This window comes from Epinephelus fuscoguttatus, linkage group LG19 (assembly GCF_011397635.1).
Source record: "Epinephelus fuscoguttatus linkage group LG19, E.fuscoguttatus.final_Chr_v1".
NCBI lineage: Eukaryota > Metazoa > Chordata > Actinopteri > Perciformes > Serranidae > Epinephelus > Epinephelus fuscoguttatus.
The window spans coordinates 24,020,721-24,043,100 of record NC_064770.1 but is presented as its reverse complement, the minus strand read 5'-3'; the positions used below and the strand labels follow the sequence as shown (position 1 = coordinate 24,043,100).

The 22,380-nt window shown below is 42.1% G+C and overlaps 1 long non-coding RNA gene and 1 pseudogene across 1 annotated transcript in view; one reads left to right on the top strand and one right to left on the bottom strand.

The window, feature by feature from the left end:
- LOC125880103 (uncharacterized) overlaps nucleotides 1-22,380 on the top strand; it is a 148,233-nt gene that overhangs the window by 54,392 nt on the left and 71,461 nt on the right. The window lies entirely within an intron of this gene.
- On the bottom strand, nucleotides 1,187-14,103 carry LOC125880099 (centriolar coiled-coil protein of 110 kDa-like; annotated as a pseudogene).

The following is a 22,380-nucleotide window of genomic DNA, read 5'->3' as shown; positions in this document are numbered from 1 at the left end:
GTGTCAGTTGGTGGAAATGTTGTTTGAATGATTTAAATTGCATGTAGGCACACACATAGCCTACTATTAAGTAAAACTGACGCTAAGCAAAAAAAAAAAAAAAAAAAAAAAAAGTGGGGCAGAGCCCCAGCGCCCCCTATAGGCCAGCCGCCTCTGGTGGTTGAGATGACTTCACTCCACTAGTCTCCTCTAGTCCATCCTCCTCATCCACAAATCTCAACGTGACTCTCCTGTCCCTCGTCGACCTCCTCGACATTTCTCCTCCAGTACCTACAAAACTAGAACTGACTATAACTATCTGTGAACTATAAAAACACGAACTATTGTAAAAAAAAAAAAAAAAAAAAAGACGAACGATGGCAAAACTACGAACTATGGTGAAAACACGACAAAAACACGGTATAAAAAAACTCAAAAGCTCTCGAAAAACCACAAATACTATTATTTACAACACTAAATATTATTTACAAAGAAAACACCACCCAAACTCACCAAAACTCCGCTAAAACACCGCTAAATCACTCCTACTTACTCTCCTGTCAGCTGTCACTCTCCTCCTGCTGTGCTCACTTCTCTCCCCTCATCCACAGGTAATGACGTCACTACCGTAATGTCCGCTTCTCAGAATCCGTTGGAATAACGTCGATAGAGTGAATGGTCGAGGAGTTACGGTAATTTGAAAAATATAAGAATAAAATTTATATCGATTATGAGTTTTCCAAATCGATGCTCGCATCGTTCAAGACAGAATCTCGATGCGTCTAAAAATCTATTTTTTTTCTCCCCCACCCCTAATAATCATGATGTTAACTTTTATGAAGAAGGCAAAATGACACAAAGTGAAGCTTCCGATCTCAACAAAAAAGGGAGAAATAGAATGAAAACACTATCAGTCAACATAGCTCCTGCACTGCTGGGTATGTGTCCTAGTAAGTAACATTACTCTATCTATGTACTGAATACAGACCATACCGACCTCACATGTGCACTGTGCCCAGGAACGTCCTGAAAGATGAAAATACCAAAACTAAGACTGAATGATACTAATACTGACAGTACTGCATCATGAGATCTTAAACTGTGTGTCTTGTTGAGTCAAGCCGGTTTCACTGTGAATATCTTTTCATTTTTATCATGAATCAGACTCAGTCCAGAAAATTCCAATAATTTAAGAATTTATTCTGGTCATAGAAAACATGACAATTTGCCATTTAAAAAAAAAAAAGAAATTAAAAGAGAGCATACAGCAATGTTACACACCATCAACTCACTGAATAATACTGACGCAGACGTATAAAGCCAGTGTGGAATCGCAGAGAACAAGTGGGTGTACCAGTTCCTGAACATGAGATTAGATGATTTAAATAGATATAAATAAATATTCTTTTATTCAGAGTCTGACCCTTCTTCTTGATGTGGGCAGTGGACATTAAGGGAAAACTTAAGGGAATCTGGCATACATTTTAAATGGTCTTAATAATTTCGTTTTATTCAGAGGAAACTCCACACTGAGTGTCTGCTGTGCATCTCCTGTTATATGAAGCTACATTAGTGTAACAGCGTGCCAGTGTGTAAACATTTATTTATTTTAATGTGGCACTGATTTAATCCAAATGTTAAACAGACTGAAATGTCTCAGGTTACTGTAAACTCAGCAGCATTTAATAAAGAAACAGCACAAACAGGTACTCAAAGCCCTTCAACAAAACCTTCTAATTTATGAATTATACTCACTTAAATACTCTTTTTTTTAATGTAAACTACATTATGTGACTGTCAGCATGAAACTGATGTTTGTAAATTCACTTACAGCTATAAGCACTAGATGTCAATGAACACATGAATATATGCATGCTAAAATGTCACCGATAGCAAAGGCATAGCTCTTAGGCACAGATAAAACTGGTGACTCACTTCACTTTAACTCTGACCTTCTTCTAGCTTGTATTTAAGTACAAAGGCTTGTTTTTTTCTTTAAAATGTCAAATGTACCTACCTTGTCATTAAGTAGTTCATACACAGTATCAATCTACAAGTAAGTTTTGTGGATAACAATCAGTTGTTGCCACTAAATAAATTCAGCAAGCTTCAACAGTCTAAAACAAAGGCATTGTGATGATGTGTATCAGTGAGCTAAAGTGTGGTAGAGAATACAATCATTTAAATTTCAGAAGGTAGATTAGACAATCGTATTAGCAGCGCTGACTGGAGTTGCAAGTTTTTATTCAAAGACTAAAAATTCAAGTTGGCAGGTCAGGGATGTTGAGTCACCTGTTAACCCAGAGAGTGCTGCTTCTTCAGGCTGTCAGAGCGCCTCACTCTCTCCTCTGGCGTCTTTCTGTACCAGCTCCTGTGAGGAAACAGTCGCTGTTATACTGTGCTGACTTTAAAGTCATCGGTGCAAGATAGCAACATTTTCTCAAGAGTGGAGTGAGGAATGAGGAATCTCCAACAGGGCTCAACAACCAGGATTGCCTGATTGCTCAAGGGCGAGGAAAAAGCAACACCAGACTGGTAAATTGTGAAGTGGTAAAACACAATTATACAACAAGTAGATCTGATCAGGCAACCTGATTGGTCAACTAGACATTCAGAACGTGATCAAATCAGCATGACAGCACTAAAAATATTACTCTGCCATCTACATGACAACATTGTGACTTTACAGAGCTGCAGCAAAACCAGTAGGTTACAATAAAGATGCAAAATGGATCTCTTTGTTGTTAACTTTTATTTAAATCATCTTTCTTTAATAAAAATAATTTATTGTGCTGTCAGAGTGTTGCTAGATTGCAGCATTAATACAGGAGCAGCAAACTACAAGCAAACAGTTTGGTGACCACAGTGAAAATGTTGGTTTGAAAGGTTGATTGCTGACGATTGGCTGAAGCAGAAAATTTCTTCAGACAGAAACATATTGTGAATTTTAGAAGTGATGACATCTGTGTTTTTTAATAAAGTTAGAAAAGGTAACACAACAGATGTTTCAGCAGACATCTTAATGCCAACAACATTGACTTAATAAGGGTGTTTTGTGTTTGTATCTGTGGTTTTATTTAGTTTGGGAAATCCCACGATCCAAAGCATTAAAGTTTGCTCCACATCGGAACCCATCAGCTATGGTCTAATGACGATAAAAAAGTATTTTGAGCTGATCTGGTGTAGCTGGCAGATGGCTTAGTCAACACTTCCTCCTCTGTGTGCTGGTAATTTCAGCTAATCTCTATGAGCAGAAATTAGCATATCAATCAATCAAACTTTATTTGTATAGCACTTTTCATACATTAAAAATGCAGCACAAAGTGCTTCACAGAATAAAAACAAACAAAAATAATACATACATATTGAAAACCAGGTGAGGAAAGAGCCACCTATGGGGTGCCATCCACACTGAGAGGCGCCACAGCCGACGGCCACAGGGAGCGCCGCCACAGAGACCACCCCGACCCAGACAGACCGGGGTGGACTCCACACATGGTGCAGAGCCCCCCAGTCCTCTGGGCCTGAGGGATCTCCAGGGCGACGTCCCCGCGGGCAGACCGGACACACCTCTCAGTGTGGAGGCCCCCCATGAGGAAACACTGGAGCTAAAAACTAAAAGACTAAAAGACTAAAAGGCAATATGATAAGATAAAACAAGTATGAGATAAAATAATGATAAAATGCATAAAAATGTAAGATTAGGCAAAATTAAAGATTAAAATAATATTAATAATAATAAATAAATAAATAAATGAAGATTTAGAAACTAAAATGCATAAAGATTTAAAAATAGATCATTTAAAAGCATTAGAAAGTAAAAAGAACATATAATAGAAGAATTAAAAGAGCAAAAGAAATCAGTTAAAAGCTAAATTAAAAAGGTGAGTCTTGAGCCTCCTATTAAAAACATCAACAGTCTCTGCAGTCCTGATGTTCTCCGGCAGGCTGTTCCATAAGTGAGGGCCATAATAGCTGAATGCAGCCTCCCCGTGGGTTTTTGTTCTAACTCTTGGAACAATTAAAAGGCCGGTGCCGGAGGACCTCAGGATCCACAAGGGTTGATATGATAAAAGCAGGTCAGACAAATAAGATGGCCCAAGACTGTTAAGACATTTAAAAACTAATAAAAGAACTCTGAAGAAATATGAATGAAGATACATTTTTAAGAATGTAATATAAAGTTAACTCGGCATCAATGGGCTCTGACGTTGCATTTTGACTAATGAATTTCGCCTCTTCAAACTGACTGTTAACCTGCTGTTCAGTGTGATTGGTCAATACTACTTGGACTATGGAAACCAGAACACTGGTACTCAAATTTTGTCCTGTTGCCTACAGATTCAACACACACACACACACACACACACACACACACACACACGCAGAATCTGTTTATAGAGATTAACGTTAGCTCAAGTTGGCTGGCGGACTCATAAGGGGCGAGGAATCATCTCTGCTGCTACGTTGTTACTAGGAATCATTACGTAGGAGTCCACTGACTTGACTGACTGTTTCTCAGTTTTTAGTCAGGCCCCATTAATTTCCATAGAAACTGAGATAACACTCCCAACACACTTCGTTCATAACCATTGCATAATCTCAATGCTACACTTGAAGGTTAGCTAAAAGGGTTATATTTTCCAGAGCTGATGATGGAAGTAGCTATGGAGAGAGTTATCTCACTTTCTTCTCATCTCTGTTGAGAGTTGCACATGCACAATACTCATTGGGCACTCAAGAAAAAAAATAGCATCAGGTAAAGACAACGTTTATGAGCTATAGTGCAAGTGAGCATTTTAACAATCCTGGAAACAGGAATTTAGTTGGGTTGGGTGGTGCTGGAGGATGTGGGCGGAAACTCCAACTACATATGGCGCAGTTTGCTGCAAGATCAGAGCAAGGCGGATAAAACATGGTTACCCTGTGTCCTTGTTCTGATTCATTTACTTAAATAAAGATTAAACATAACATGACAACCACCTATAAATAAAACAATTTGTGTCGGGACAAGTAAAAACTGGGCAAGTAGATTTCTCTTGAACCCTGTCCAAATAAATGACAGTTTATGTGATATATGGTAAGAAGTTAAGGCACTTTGCATTCATGGTGAAATAAAACTCACCCCTGGCGGTTGAGCTGGCCTTGGACAGGAGAATTTTGGCCTTGGCTTGGCTTCAGGACTCTGGAAAAAGGAGAAAAGGATGTATTTAGAGAGCAGATTTTCTGAAAATGCAGTTTAACGCATAAAACTAGACACTATAAAGCACCTGTTGGTGGTGGGGCTCTTTGGCTTCTGCAGCATCTTTCTAGCCTGTGCTGGGGATTCACCAACCCTGCAGAGTGTCACATACACACAATAAAAAACATTAACATCTAAAACCAGATCCTATCTGCAGTGTGAGGTGGTGTCGCTCTCTCCCATCTTACCTCTTTTTCCTGTCCAGAGACCTCTGTGTGGCGGCAGACAGAACCACCCTCTCCTTGGGGTTCTTGGCTTTCTCCTGCAGGTTTGACACAGTCAGCAAAGAACGTAGTTGAAGATAAAAGTACTGCCACTGACAGCTTCAGATGAGGCAGTTATGAGGTTGCCACAAAACTGTGTTCTCTGTAAGTCACTTTGTGGTAAGCTGGTAATCAAGCTGCTAAATAAGAACAGCTCATAACTATATGATTTTAAAGTGCCACATGTTATCAGCAGGTCGACCACTTATAATTAATCTAAACACATGTAGCTGGCAGACAAACATTAACAAATCATGTATATGTTGACATGTATCATGTTAACTTTCCTTCAAGCCTTCCTTCAAAAGAGAAGCAGCAAATGTTAATTTCTTCTGATTCAACATGGCTACGTGGTTGATTGATGTTCAGGTTACCATGTCTCGTAGCTTCCTCTCTGCTCGGAGCTCCCTGTCCTGCTGCAGCAGTGCTAATCGATCCCTCAGACGCATTTCGAAGAAGATGTCATGGATGTCGTAAAGGGCTGCACGTAACTGAGGGACAGAGGACACACGCATGAACATAAAGAAGGATGGACCTCTGCTGTCTGCAGACACTAACTACACTTTAGTACCTGAGCTTTAACTCTCTCCTGCAGGGATCGATCTTGTGCTGAGCAGGGGCCTCTCTTCTGTGGAGCCTCAGTCTGGAATGAACGGATGAACTCCTGCGTATCCTAAACACACATAAACACAGTGCACATTCAGATATATACAGTTTTTCCCGCAGTCACAAACATGACGATCCATTTACTGTTTGTTTGTTGTTTTTTTTTAATTGGTTGGTTTTAAGTGTGCGTTTTTTGTGTGTCTGTGAGGGTGTTGTCTCACCGTGACCGTCTGCCGCAGGTGTTTGACCTTCTCTGTTTTCAGCAGTCTGCAGTGAGGAAGCCGCGAATGATGGCGCCAATTCGACAGAATGCTCTCTGCTGCTCTGCTGTCAGAACCTGGACAACACAAGGACACGAGAGAAGATGGGAATGTGAGGATAGAAAGACAGAGATAGTTTCAGAAATAAATGTTCATCTATTGTGAAAACAAAAAGGAGTTAGTTACATATAGTTGGATGTGGGATGGGAATCATATAAGGCTGGATGGAAGATATGTCAGTTGACAAGGCAAATATTTATCTGGGATGAAGAAATGAATGGTTCATGGTCTAAAGATATATGTCTGTCCAGACTCTTATGAAGCCATGACAGTGGACAATCCTTTAAATATGAATGTTTCTGCAAAAAAAGCTACAAATTCTAAAACATGGATGCTTCAAACACATCTTCAACCTGGCAGCACAGAAGATCTACACAAGCAGCACAGTCAGTAACCACTGTCTTTATCCACCAGAATCTTATCAGTTTGTGCCAAATTTGAAGATGCAGTCACATTTTCTTTTCTATTTGGGCATACCCACCAGACTTAGCCTCGCCCGGGGTTTGCTAACTGCCCATGTGGGCCCCCACAGAAAGACAGGAGGCTGGACAGAGGAGATGATATGCTGGAAGAGACAGGACTGGGAAAACCTGCAGAAAGAAACAGATACTTGCAATTTAGGTGTTTGACGTCTGTTTTCAGCAGTCTGCATGTGAAGAAGCCACAAGTGATGGCGCCAGTTTATAAATGAAGAGTTTTCCTGTGCAGTAAAAACCTCTGGCTCAACTTCTCCAGAGTTAATGAACTACAGTACTCTTCTGTCTGTGCAGTTTTTTTGTCATCACCACTCATACAAACTCTAGCACAGTAATAAGTGAGCATGGTGGTACCTATATTGTGTCCAGGTGATCGCTCAGATGGTGTGTGAGCAGGGCTTAGTCCTGGGCAGGACGGGCTCACAACAGGACGGCTGTCACTCACAGACATACAGTTCCACCCACAAGCATCCCCACTCAAAGGCCGCACACAGCCCTGCTCCTTCAGTCTTCTCTCTGTCTCCTCCAGCTCCTAACACACACACACACACAGACACAGACACAGACACACACACACACACACACACACACACACACACACACACACACACACACACACATCAGTAGTGCATTCTAACTAAACAACAAAATACAGGTTTTGTTGTTGCTTTCCAGCACAAAAAAAACCAACACATTTTTGGTTATCTGCTATTTATATGTGTGATTCCATGTGCTGACCAGACGGAGGCGCTGTTGCTCTTTCTCCTGCTCAGCCAGGAGCAGAGACATCTGCAAGGCGTGCTCCTCCTCCAGACGTCTTTGCATGTCCTCCAGTGCCTGTGCTCGCCTCTGGGTCTCCTCTGCTGATGTACACAAAGAAATATATGTAAAATCATCTCTTTTACCTTTTAAAAGTTTCCCTGTCTCTCCAGCTTACAATGTTTAACCTAAACGCTGCAGTGGGAGAGACAGTGATCACAGTGGAAATGACACAGTTTAACTCAGAGGGATTTATGTAGATACAGTGTGCATTACAGGAACTGTGCGAGAGAGTCTCACCTGTCTTGCTGGCCTGTGCCTCAGCTGCATTTCTGAGGACAGTTGGTGTGATCCTTACATTGTTTGTCCCCTGAGGCTCATCAGGCTCCATCCTGAGTGTGACCTGGGCCAGGTCAGGAGTCATGCGGGGCCTCAGCAGAGATGTTGAGGATTATCTACCTCATACGACTGGTTTAAGGGGGCTGCGGGGGTGCGCCAACTTGGAGCCACGCATGTAACTCCTGCCATGAAGCGAGGAACCCGTTCCTGGCTGCGGTCTATGTGCTCAACTCCAGAGTGGTAGCTATGCAGCTGGCTGTCCAAGGTGTGGCAGCGCCGGCGAAATCCTGCAGCCAGATGGTCATGGTGTCCCTTCCCGTGCCCTGAGGTACTAACAGAGCTACAGGTCTCCTGCACTGGACTGGTGCCACAGTGGCTGGATCGTCGACTGCCACTCGTGCTAACACCACCACCACTTTCACTCCCCACAGAGCCCCGAGGATCGGGGGACTTCAAGACCCCTGAGAGAGCTTCTCCCAGATCTGCCATGCCAGCACCTTCCCCTGACCTTCCTGGGCTTCGAGGGATAAGATCTGCTGGGCCGATGGGAAACGAAATGTGGATGTTCCCTGTAGAAACTGGGCGTGGTCTGCGCCTCTGTGCACGGGGACTGACGCTAGACTCTGGACTGGGGAGACGAGCAAACCGGTCAGGTAGACTGGGTGAGAGGCAGCCAGACTGCTGGGGACTGGGATTGTACAGAGTCTGATGCTGAATTTGGGTCTGAGGGGGGCCAACAGGGCTATGGTGCAGACTGAATCCAAACTCAACGCCCGTGTCCCCCATGGGACTGCAGCTCTTGTTGCCCTTGTCAGAGACAGTCTCTGGCGGGGGAGACCTGGTGACTGTCTGGACAACTTTTGACCCCTGCTGACTCTGCTCTCTCTTCACATATTCTCTTGATCTTTTAAGGAGGCTGTCCAAACTCATGTCATCCTCCTCCTCCTCCTCTTCCTCCTCACTCTTCCCTTCCCCCTCCACCATCTCTTCTTCTACTGCCTTGAAGCCATTGAGGATAGGGGTCTCAGAGCACGGAGGAGCAGGCTGATCACTTGTCTGAAGCCCAAATCCAGGGTCTCTGGGAAGTCCAGGAGAGTCAGTCACCAGGGTGTAGCCACTGACAATGGCTGGTTTTGAAACTGGCAGCTTTTCAACATCTTCACTTGGTACTTTATCTGCCTGTGGGAAGACAATGAGTAATGATGACCAATCATCAGATGAAGTGGCAATAAACAATGACCAGTTGATGAAATGATTTGTCCGAAATTGCATCAGTTTAAAGGTGCACAATGCAGGATTATTTAAAAAAACAACAACATGAGACCCTGCTCTCTGTCTGTATTTTCTTCTTATTTTCCTACGTTCAGGGTGTTCCTGGGCACAGCGTGAACATGAAGTTGGGACCTTAACCCTGAGCCTGCAAGCAGCACACCACATCCAAGACGAAGCTACGATTATTGCAGATACAGCGCCAAAACAATGCTAATATATCGAGGCAAAGCACCAAACGTAGGAAGCTGAGGTTGGCTTTCTCTTTCACTGGAGATACTGTTTACAAACGGTAGCCAACAATTCCTGCACAGTATACCTTTAAAACAGTTCATCGCTAACATTTACTTCAAACATGCTTTAAAGACATAAAAACCTGGATGAGCTCCAATTTCCTGATGTTGAATTCAGACAAAACTTTAGTTATTGTTCTTGGCCCAAGACACCTCAGAAGCTCTTTATCTGATGATATAGTTTCTCTGGATGGCATTTCTCTGGTCTCTAGCACTACCGTAAGAAACCTCGGAGTAATGTTTGATCAAGATTTGTCTTTTAACTGCCATATAAAACAAACTTCACAGACTGTGTTCTTTCATCTATGTAACATTGCAAAATTAGGCCTATTCTGTCCCAAAAAGATGCAGAAAAATTGGTCCACATTGTTACCTCTAGGCTGGATTACTGTAACTCCCTATTATCAGGTAGCTCTAGTAAGTGTTTAAAAACTCTCCAGCTAATTCAGAATGCAGCAGCACATGTACTAACAGGAACTAAGAAACGAGATCATATTTCTCCTGTTTTAGCTTCTCTGCACTGGCTCCCTGTAAAATCCAGAATTGGTCAAGAAATGGTCAAGCTCCGTCATATCTTAGAGAGCTCATAGTGCCATATTATCCCACCAGAACACTGCGCTCTGAGAATGCAGGGTTACTTGTGGTTCCTAAAGTTACCAAAAGTAGATCAGGACCCAGAGCCTTCAGCTATCAGGCTCCTCTCCTGTGGAACCATCTTCCTGTTTGGTTCAGAGTTTTGTTTTTGATAAAGCTTATAGTTAGGGCTGGCTCTTGCAGTTCGGGCTGGCTCTTATAGTTAGGGCTGGCTCAGGCTTGTCTTGGATCAGCCCCTAGTTAGGCTGATATAGGCCTCGTCTGCCAGGGGACCTCCTACGATACACCAAGCCCCTTCTCTCTTTTTCTCAGTTTCTAAAAAGTTGGTTCTTCTTCATTTGCTAACATTACCATCCTATTAATGCATATCGCTAACTCGGCATTACTGCATGTCACTAACTCGGCTTCAGCTCCCGAGCCTTTGTGTTTCACTGTCTCGCAGGTTCCCTCGTATCTCAGCTTCGCCTGGATCGTGTGTAGTGGTTACGCTGCTGCCGCGGTCCTGCCTGATGCCTCCTACTACTGCTGTTATTATTAGTCATACGACTTTTATTGTCACTTACATACACTATCATATATCAATATATACTTACAACCTATTGTATCACAATTACTGTTATTATTATTATAATATTATTACTAAAATTAATGTTATTGTAGCTACTGTCATTAGTGTCTGCCCTGCATCTCTCTCTGTCTGTCTCTCTATGTCTCATTGTGTCATGTGGATTACTGTTAATTTGTTATGCTGATCTGTTCTGTACGACATCTATTGCACATCTGTCCGTCCTGGAAAAGGGATGCCTCCTCAGTTGCTCTTCCTGAGGTTTCTACCATTTTTTTCTCCTGTTAAAGGTTTTTTCTGGGGGAGTTTTGTCCACTGTGAGGGTCCTAAGGACAGAGGAATGTCATATGCTGTGAAGCCCTCTGAGGCAAATTGTGATTTGTGATATTGGGCTTTAGAAATAAAATTGAATTGAATTCAAACAATTCAAAGGGAAAAATATTAGATAGACAAATTTTGGTGGTCAACCAAATGTCACTAAATTGAAAAGTCCCTTGTCGAGTATGTAATCCAATTCAGACTTAAGAATAACCCAGTTTGAAAGCCTAAACCCCATCCTAACCTGTCCCTAGCCTTATCACTTCCAACATGAGAAATCTAAGCAAGGTCAACCTTAATAACCAAGACACTCAGTGCTTACTATTTCCACACCTGAATATCCTTTAATGACACACTTGATATTCATCCAGATCTCTTAATAAGTATCTGAGTCTGGATTGTTGATGTTGGTTATCCCGTAAAAATACATGCCATAGCCATCCTTTTGTTTGTGATATAAACACATCCTAGAGATAGCAGTAGCAAAAGACAGTGACTGGCCAGTCATGTTTATTGAAATACTCGAAATTCCGCTCAGGTGGGCAATATTGCTTTGGATGCTGAGTTGACAAGAAAGGGCCATCATCAGGTAAAAATAACACAGCCTGCCAGAGACTGTGTTGAGTCAGACAACCTGTATTTAAGTCTGCAAATGTCATGAGAGATTCTGGGACAGACTGTAATTTAATTTTTGTGCTACATCGTGGGACTGACACACAGACCTATTTCACATATTCACTTTTGGATGAAATGTGTTTATCAAATAAACAAAGTGGCTCAAAGTTGTTGCTGTTTTAAACAGTGTGCCAGAATCTATGCTGTGTCACTGTCATAAGCAGTTGGATGTGGTAAATGTATATATTTTACTATTTGATTTCACCTATTCAGCGCACACTGTACATCTACACTATGTCACATTAACTCTGCAAAACATCTTGTATTCCTTTTTCCACTGGATCCCGATCCACCCAGACCTGTGACCAGGACCAAACTGTGCTACTGACCTGAGCTTGGTCCAGTATGTCCTGAACCCGCCAAAAGGTTGTTCCTCTGCTGCCTCTGCCTGACCACCTCCAGCTGGACCGCCTTCCATCTGTGGTCACGCATCTCATTGCGCTGCTCTGCACTCAACTGGAAAAATACACATTGTACACTGATTCAAAAACTTGTACCTTTTAAGCTACACTCTCAGTTTTCAACAAACCCAAGCAATAACTTATGAGAAGAGATAAATAAAGCAATAGTTAGGACAAGGCTTCCAATGGACAAAATGTATTTCACGAGGTTTGTTTGTCATCTATTTTCAGGTTTTACGAATAGGACAGTCGCTCTTCTTTCACTGTATGTTTGTGTCTCCTTTGTTTGAGTGGGGGAGAAATCTTAAACGATCCTCAGCTTCACAATGGCCTCTCCATCATGTGGCTATTCCTGAGAAGTCATTTGTCAGCAGTCACTAGCAGATGGATTCTCCTGACTAACATCAAACAGCCTCAGTGTTCTTTGTCATCAATTAATGGCTCTCTTTTTCCGCTGCCAACTGCTGATCTAATTGGGACTAGTCAGCCCACGTGTTTCAGACATATTCTGTAGCTCAAACAGAAATGTGTTTTCCCCTAAATGTTTTACATCCTTGTCATTGTTACTGTAACTGAACAGTTTAAGCAATGCTCTCTGTTACTATGCAGCTCAGAGTTACAACAACAGAGCCACAGGATAGCGACAGATATACAGACTGTCTAGGGAAACCGACCAAATATTGTGTCATTAAAAAGCAGAGCTACCTTTGTGGCAACAGAGCACTTGCACAAACCACCTGCAAATTTCTTAAAAACATCCATTCTGTCTACTTTTCATGAAAAACACTTCAGAAACTGACACTGGTTTAGCTACGTCTTGTTTGTGTCCTGTTAGGATATGTCCTCGTGTCTGTTTGTTTCCTCCTCACCAGAGGCGAGAGCACTGCTCTCCCATGGAAGCAGATGACAGAGAGAGCCTTCAGGGTGCACAGTGGCTCACATGTCGTCTTCTTGAATTTCCCCTCCTCCTGCAGTATGGCCAAAGTCCGCAGACAGAACTCCTCGTAGCTTTCCATCTCTGGGCACCCACACATCCAGAATAGGAAACACACACCATGTAGCCTCGTCACCCGGCTGTTAAATTCAATGGAGAGGGTGGAATTAGATGGATATCCACAAAGTCGGTGGACGTGTGAGTTTAGGCTGCACTGGGTGTGGATCAGGAGAGGAAACAATCTGAGATTATACGTGGAAGAGCAGGACAAATAGCCTGCAACAAAAGAGGGTCTGTCTGCCCTTAATGGTTCTATCAGACTCATCACATTCCTGTCATTCCTTTCTGTCAGACCTTACTGGTGTCTGACTATTTCCGTGTCTCATGGAAGTGCATATGTGTCTAATCAATACAGTTTCTATTTCTGAAATGCCTGTCAGCAGATGGATAATACAGACCCTTCACAGACAGGTAGTGTTAACACAGGGCGTTAGCCCAGGCGTACAACTGTTGTATGGATGAAATTAAAACGTAATTGCAATGAAAGCTGCTTTGTGATCAGTGTTTACTCTATTTAGCTCATCTATGAAAATCACCATCCCTCGGTTAGGCTTTAATTCAACCTTTACAGTGCCACCAGTAACCTAGTGGTCATCAGTCGCCTAATTACAGTAGCCAGCGCACACTGATTCATTACAGCCTGGTGCCAGCACAGTGGAGGTGGGTATGGTTTGCCTTTTGTACCCAGCTGTTACAAAGCAACCGGCATCTTTGAATGTATAATATAAGAGCTACGCTGCTCGGTTTCACGGCTTCTTTTAAAACCATAGAGTCGTTTCAGTCCAGATGTGCCCTGGCTGAATGGCAGCTAACAACGTTAACTGCTGCTCGTTAGCCCTGTCTTACCTTCAAAATGGAGGAAACAGTGATTTCTCCGGTCCTGTCTCCCGATGACGGGAGTGTTACACGCGCACAAATGTCGCAGGGAAACGACAAAGTGCGCCTACAACACGAGCCTCATGTTTCTCCTTCAATCTCGGGCTGCCCATCATCACCAGTTTCAACTCTTCCGGGGCTCCAACAGCGCCTCCTAGCAACAGAGCGTCGGCCGCGTTCCAATACAGTCCACGCGACCTGTTCACGTTACTACTAGCAACCGCTTCGCTCCTTTGTCAACAATTACACCCACACCCCGAGACATGAAAGAGTTTTGAACGTTTTAATGAACACTTCGTACAAATATCACGGGAATGAGACTGTGGTAAAGTAAGTAAGGGAAAGTCAAAGGTGGTGCTCTGAGGAAAGTGGAACGAGATTTTTGTCGAGCACTTACCTCACCATCTGCATTTTAAATCACCTCATTTGTGACACATCCTATTGTTCATCACACATCAACTCTGTGCATTGTGAACACTGTTCTGGAATTTTACGAGTCCCCAGTATTGTTCTGCTCTCACAGTGCTCCTTCTACATGGACTAATCTACAAAAGACCACTCCGCCACCATCATGGCTGTTTAAGTGCCTTATTTCTGATCTTGTTTTATCACCCTGTATTTCTACCTTTAGAGCTCATTTATTGTTATTGTTGTTTGTTGTTTTGAATTATTTCATTTCTGTTTTAAGTGATATACATGATTGTTCTTTGTTTGTTTAGTGATTGTTTTAAATGTTTTTGTCTCCCTAAATTGATTTCCCGAGTCTTAAATAAAGGTTTGAATGAATGCATGAAAGAAGAAATTACACACAAGTAAAGTCTGGGAATTTGCACAGCATAAAATGAAAGACTGCTCTCACATTTAGATTTTGACACACATGTGTCAGACCTCTCCTAAAGACTAGTAGGCACTGAAGCAGATACAATAATTGTCACAGGAAGCCCCAGCCTGACTCTTGCTGGCCCTTGGGGGCCATATATATAAAGCTTCCTCGTACAAAGAGTTGCTGCAAGTGACAATTCTTATGTTTTCTTAGAAATTCCCCTTAAGTTAAGGCTAGGTCCTTGTAAAGGTAACATTCATTCACAGAGCATCTTAGCCCTTAAAAGAGCTCCTAAGGTGAAAAACTGTTAGGAGTAAGGAGGAGGACTTTTAAGAGATTTAAGAGTTTCTCAAGCAGAAGAGAAAATGATGGAAACACAAAGAGGAAGGAGAAATATTCTCCAAACACTGGGTGACAGTGAGTAAATGAAATGCAACAGATTAGATCGCGCAGGGATAATATGTGTGGTTGATCTCATGAAGGATATGCGCACATTTCCCCCTTAATCACAACACTAAGATATTTGGAAAACTGGAAAAATGCACCAATGCAGCAGTGATGACTTGAGTCTGTCTCAACCTTCCATCAGCAGAGTGATCACATGAACAATGACAACACTTTCACAGTCCCATGTTGTCACACAGTTCATTTCATGTCCACTGGGTGTCCACACCTTGCAGGCTCACAAACGGGCCTGTCTCTGACAACCAATCACATCTGTTAAAAGAAAGCATCACACTTAGCAGTGGGGTCAACCACACCTCCTCACTAAGGTAAAAGTTTCTGTCCCTTCCTTGCTCAGAGTTGCTCTGAGAACTTTCCTAAATCACTCCTAAGCTAGGACTCCTTAGTAAAACTTTCTCAAAATGATCGTGAATACGACCCCTTAGAAGTAAGTGACAAATTTGTGATGTCATCGGGTATAAAGTCTGGAGCTGCTCCACGGACAAGGAATTGGAAAATGATTTTGTTTTATTTTTTTAAATACCCAAACCAGCTTTATTCTACTGTCGTGTTCTCTGCTCTGAAACAGAAAGGTACCCAGAAGATTTCCCTGAGTGCTCTCGGTGTCCTCTACAACATCTTTCCCAGTTCATTGTCTATGGAGCAGCTCCAGACTTTATACCTGACAACATCACAAACTTGAGTTGTAGCTCTCTAGTTTTTGGATTTGGGAGAGTTGTTCACGTTTACTTATATTCTTGAATTGTCTTAGACCATCGGAATACCCTGTATGAATTTTAAAAATGGCCGTAGTTCCCTTTAAGGCCCTTATGCCAGTTGCAACTAATAACCTTACCACAATAACTGCCCCAGCCTGGCTCCTGTTGGCCCTTGGGATCTGGAGTCCTGGGGATGTCAGGTTAAGGTAACAATACCAGTCATATTTATCTATTTTCTCAAACAATACATCACTTTAATCTAGTCTGTGATCATATGCTGTCCTTTGCAACTCCCTTGCAACTTTTTAAGCTGTTGGAGAGCTGTGTGTGTGTGTATTTTTTGAGAAGGCATGGATTCATATTTGTTGTTTGCTATTTTATTTTGCAGCAGTACATTGGCAGACACGCATATAATGTGTGTTTTAAAGCATCTGAATCACAGTGGAGAATTGGTTTATTGTTGAAACACCACTGCCCGACCACATCCAACATTTTTCCAATGATGTCTTTATTATACCACACAATTAAAAACACAGTATCATGACAACAAGCCATCCCACATTCAGCCTGAAGCTAAATTTGGTCTGCTGTTTTCACAACTCATCTTTTGAGTGCGCAGGTGAACCTGAAGGTACAGGCTGAGCAATGCACACGTGCTCCTTGTTGTCTCGAAGTAGAGCTTCAACGACGTCCCCTGTAAAGGTCATTTTGGAATCCTGTCACAAAAGTTAAACAGTGTTAGTTCTCACAGGAGCCACATGTGATCTTTATACGTTCCACAATGACACCCACGGCCTATACCTGAAAAGACTGGCGCTTCACCCCTACACATGCCGTGGACTGCTCATAACACATGACTATATCCAGATGTTTTGGTTCTTTATTCGCCAAAGCCACGTGGAACTGGTCATGATGAGTCTCTAGATGGGGATTCAAATATAAATAATTAATTAGAATGCTAAAATAAGCAAATCCATTGTTATTTCTTTGGGATCTTACCCAACAGGTGCATACAGGAGGATGTCATTTTGTCCTTAGAGACACGGCCATGTTTGTAGGACAGCAGTTTCTCACACACACCCCCACTGATAAGCTTCTCAAGTACCGTCTGTCTGCTCTCAGCTGGAGCTTCCTTCAAGGCTTTCTCAGTCTCTGAGGGCAGTATACATGGGATTTTATTTACTTTCTATACTTTAAAGAAAACAGTCAAACAAGTGGTACTTCTGTGATAATTCAGTGTGTATCATTTTTTGCTTCTTGCTCTGAGGCAAGCTGAATCACCGTACCTCGTGCTGCTGTTAGACAACTCTCACAATAGGCGTCTGTTAAAGAGAAAACAGTCAACAGAAACTAGCCAAACAACAAATACTATTATGACCGAGGAAACCAGCAGAATTGCAACTTTTAATTTACTCACAGCGGTCTGTGTCTTCAGGCTGCACAGGAAGAAGGTAGCACATACACATTAGAAGAATTAAGATTTTCATAGTCACTGACTGCAGACTGAACAAACAGCTTTCTAGACACTAAGGAAGAGACGTAGCTTTTGTCTGCACTCAGGCTAAATCATCCTCCTTTTCACATAATGTGGTCATGTGATGTCATGAACAATGGCATCACATCACCGTCATTCCACAAATGACAGGTGTCCAGTTTTTCAGGTTTTCTCTGACTGCTCACAGGCTGAGCTGTTCCCATGGATAGATTACTGAACGGGCCTATCAGACGCAGGCCCAGGGGCCCAAAGTTTCAGGGACACCCCTGGCCTTCACCTGCAAAATGTCACTCAAATAAACACATAACAACCAGGAAGAGACTGAGCATAAATGACCACAAAGAGACACACAAAAAGAACACAGTATGACCTCAGACGCTCCTTTTATGCTGCCTGTTCAAGGTGGGAATGTCACACTGAATTCCGCCCCACCGTTTTTTAACAAAAGGTTCAATCACGGAATGGAGGTTGAGGTTTGTCTTGCCTCTAAGCCAGCAGCGGAGGTAGTAACAGTGCCGAATTGATGTCTGCATGAAAGGGAGAGCAGGCAGGATGGGTCCATGGACAGGATAATGTTTTCATGATGTGTTATGTGTGCGACCCATCCCATCCAGGAGATTGAAAAAGCAGCTAGCAGTTTGCTAACAACTCAAAGAGGAAGAACAGCAGCTGAAAGTATCCACAAATTGGGGAGACACTCAATACGTTCACATGCACGCAGTAGTCGAGCTAAGCTCATAGCTCGGCTATCAGTTAAGTCAGACTTCTCGTCTTGTCTGAGTGTACATGCAGAAGAGAAATTTCTGACCAAGTGTGTCTGACTCTGCCTCAATATGCGGCTCTGTATAGTGCGTATTGAACTAGTTCCCGTTGAAGTTAGGAAGCTAACGACAAATGAAGATGGTGGCGCATGAATGTAGTTTCCACGTCTGTCAGAGGTGCGTCTTCTGCTTCTCGGTCGCCATGGTGTTTGTATGTTTGTTTTTCCGAGAGTTACTGCAGTGCTATATACTAAACTACTGCTACGTCATCTCTTTCTTCTTCAGGGTGAAAGTCCACAAAAGAGAAAGTGGTGCATGTGCAGAGCATGCCGAAATCCGACTCCAGTCGGACTGAGTGGATACATGCAGCAATAGTTCCAGTTTCAATTGAATTATCACAAAACCTGTATTTTGTTGTTTAGTTAGAATGCACTACTGATGAGTGTGTGTGTGTTTGTGTGTGTGTTTGTGCATTTTACAAGCTGGAGGAGACAGAGAGAAGACTGAAGGAGCAGGGCTGTGCGGCCTTTGAGTGGGGATGCTTGTGGGTGGAACTGTAGGTCTGTGAGTGACAGCCATCATGTTTTGAGCCTGTCCTAAGCCCTGCTCACACACCATCTGAGCATAGGTACCACCATGCTCACTTATCATTGCTGGAGTTTGTATCAGCGGTGGCAAAAAACTGCACAGACAGAAGAGTATTGTAGTTAATTAACTCTGGGGAAATCGAGCCAGAGGTTTTTACTGCACAGGAAAACTCTTCATTTATAAACTGGCACCATCACTTCTTCACATGCAGACTGCTGAAAACAGAGAAGGTCAAACACCTGCGGCAGGCGGTCTTGGTGAGACAACACCCTCACAAACACACACAAAATGCACACTTAAAACCAACTAATGAAAAACAAAACAATAAATGGATCGTCATGTTTGTGACTGTGGTAAAAACTGTATATTTCTGAATGTGCACTGTGTTTATGTGTGTTTAGGATGAGGAGTTCATCCGTTCATTCCAGACTGAGGCTCCACAGAAGAGGCCCCTGCTCAGCACAAGATCGATCCCTGCAGGAGAGAGTTAAAGCTCAGGTACTAAAGTGTAGTTACTGTCTGCAGACAGCAGAGGTCCATCCTTCTTCATGCATGTGTCCTCTGTCCCTCCGAGCAGAGAGGAAGCTACGAGACATGGTAACCTGAAAATCAATCAACCACGTAGCCATGTTGAATCAGAAGAAGTTGACATTTGCTGCTTCTCTTTTAAAGGAAGGCCTGAAGGAAAGTTAACAGGACACATGTTAACATATACATGATTTGTTAATGTTGTTTATAACATATAGTCAAGAGCTGTTCTTATTTAGCAGCTTGATTGCCAGATTTACAAAGTGAACCCCAAGGAAACCAAATAAAACAACAGATATTATTAAGTCAGTATTTTTGTAACTAATTTTTACAAAATGTTCTGCTTCAGTCCATCGTCGGCAATCAACCTTTCAAACCAACATTTTCACCTTTTATTAAAGAAAGATGATTTAAATAAAAGTTAACAACAAAGAGATCCATTTTGCATCTTTATTGTAACCTACTGGTTTTTGCTGCAGCTCTGTAAAGTCACAATGTTGTCTTGTAGATGGCAGAGTAATATTTTTAGTGCTGTCATGATTTGATCACGTTCTAAATGTCTAGTTGACCAATCAGGTTGCCTGATCAGATCTACTTGTTGTATAATTGTGTTTTACCACTTCTGCCACTACCACTCCTCCTGCTGGAGATACATTCCTCACTCCACTCCTGAGAAAATGTTGCTATCTTGCACATCAATGAAGTTTTGTTGATTTTAAATAATCAGCTGTACATCATTTTGATCAGGCCAAAGACAACAGTAAATGTAAATGTTCAGGAACTGGTACACCCACTTGTTCTCTGAGATTCCATACTGGCTTTATACGTCTGCGTCAGTATTATTCAGTGTGTTGATGGTGTGTAACATTGCTTTATACACAATTTTTTTTTCTTTTTTTTTTTTTTTTTTTTAAATGCCAAAATGTCATGTGTCACAACCAATCAGAGTGTAGGAATCTCTAACGCAGCTGCTTGTTAACTGCAGTCACACTGTCAAACTAGGTGGAGCGCCCTGAAAAACAAAACATCTGTTGTGAAGGAATGACCTGCCCCACTCTCCCTATGATATGATTTACATATTATGCAAAACATCTTTACATATCATGTAAAACATCAAAGTACATCATCTCCCAGGTCACGAACCAAATACACTCTCCATTCTTCGCTTACTGACTTCTTACCTTTTCTCAGGTGGGTATAGTTTCTCACAAAAAGATTTTATTGTTACGGTACCACGATAAAATGTTTTGGTTCTATCTGTCTGAGGGTCCTTAGCATGGAAATGTTTTGGGGCTCCTCACCAAACTACATTTCAATGGTGCAATCACCAGAAGCAGCTCATGCTGCATCTTTTTAAGAACTTTTTTTTTTAGAAGACCTGTATGTGTGTTGAAACTGTCCCTATCATGTGTACGCATCATTTATAACTAAGGCATCATGGCAGCATACTTACCGCTAAACAGACTCTTGCAAAAAGAACAACCCATTTGTCCTGAAGAGAAACTAACATTAAGGCATACGAAGTCCAGACACTTGCTAAACACAGGGTGTTTTACTGTAACATCATTTGAGTGTAAGCACATGGAAGGGCAGAGAGGTGTGCTCTCTGGCCTTTCCATGTGGGCGCGTGGAAGAGGTTTTCTGTACAGACCTGAGGAAAGGCAAAGAGTCCTCAGAGCAGAGCCATACCGCCAAATGTAATGCTGCAAATGGAAATTAAGTTTTCTTTGACTAAAGTGTTCCTGACTGAAATAACATTAACAAAGGCTCAGTCAGTAAGTTGATTGTCAGACTGGTGTGCTGATTGCAGATGACGTTCAGGCGTGCAGTGAGTGGGAGAGTGGGAGAAGACGAGGGTGGAGGGAAACAAGCAAACAGACCAAACTAAAAGACACCAAGCACACGTCACCCAGACAAAGAAATAACACCCCAAACACACAGGCAGGGGTCACAGTTTTAACTGACACATTTATTTGTGTATTACAGTCATCCTCAGTGTATTTTAAATCCAAAAGACTGGCACACATCTTAAGATGGAGAGGGCCTCATCAACACATTATATGAAGCAATATGAGGAGCTTCTCCAAACAAAGTAAACAAGGTTTATCAGTATTTCTTTGAGTCACAGTGACTTGTGTTATGATACAGCAAAATCATTTTATATACAGGCATTTTTTTTAACATTAACTTTTACTAAATGTACAAACTGTTTACAAAGTAATTTAGAGCAGAATATAAAACACAATTACAATGTATGATATTACCCATTGAACCTAAAAGATCAGAAGTCACCTGAGATGAAGAGATGTATGATTGATTTGGACCAAAGTTTATACACACATGCTTTGAAGGAAAATACACCCCAACATGCACAGACGATCATAACACAAGATAACAATAAAAACCTACACCTGGTGGAATAAGGTTGGTAATTTTTTATGAGACAAGTCCTTAAAGAAAAATGTAAAGCTGTCACTGTTTTCATGGTAAAGAAAAAACTATGAAAGTTGCAGAGTTACAAAGTGCTCTTAACTTAATCAGTGTGGCCTTTAACTGGTAGAAAAGATACTGTAGTTCCTACATTGGCTGTTGATGACTTTGTTGCTGATCGACAGTGGCACGGGATGCGGGATGAAATGATCAATAATCACACATAACACTGATTATCACTCCTGATTTAAGCTGACACAGTAGGACGGCTGTAGTCTGAACTAGGCATTAGAACTTCCTTATGCAAATTAACAACTCACCTGCTGGCACCAGGAAAAGAGATGCAGAACTTGTGGTTTGTAAAAGAATAGGGAAACTGAGGGGTTGTTGATGATATCTATAAAGTTGGTGGCACGGCAAGCTACATCTACTATTTGTATTCACAGAACTTGATTTACAGTTTTCTGCGTAGACTTCGGTTGTTTGGTGTCTGCAAAAACATAATGCTAATTTTCTACAGAGCAACATTAGTGTCCATTGTACGGTACGGTATCACCAGCTGGTTTGGGAACCTAAATGTCAAATCAAAAACTCAGATTCTCAACCTCGTCAGAGTAGCGGTA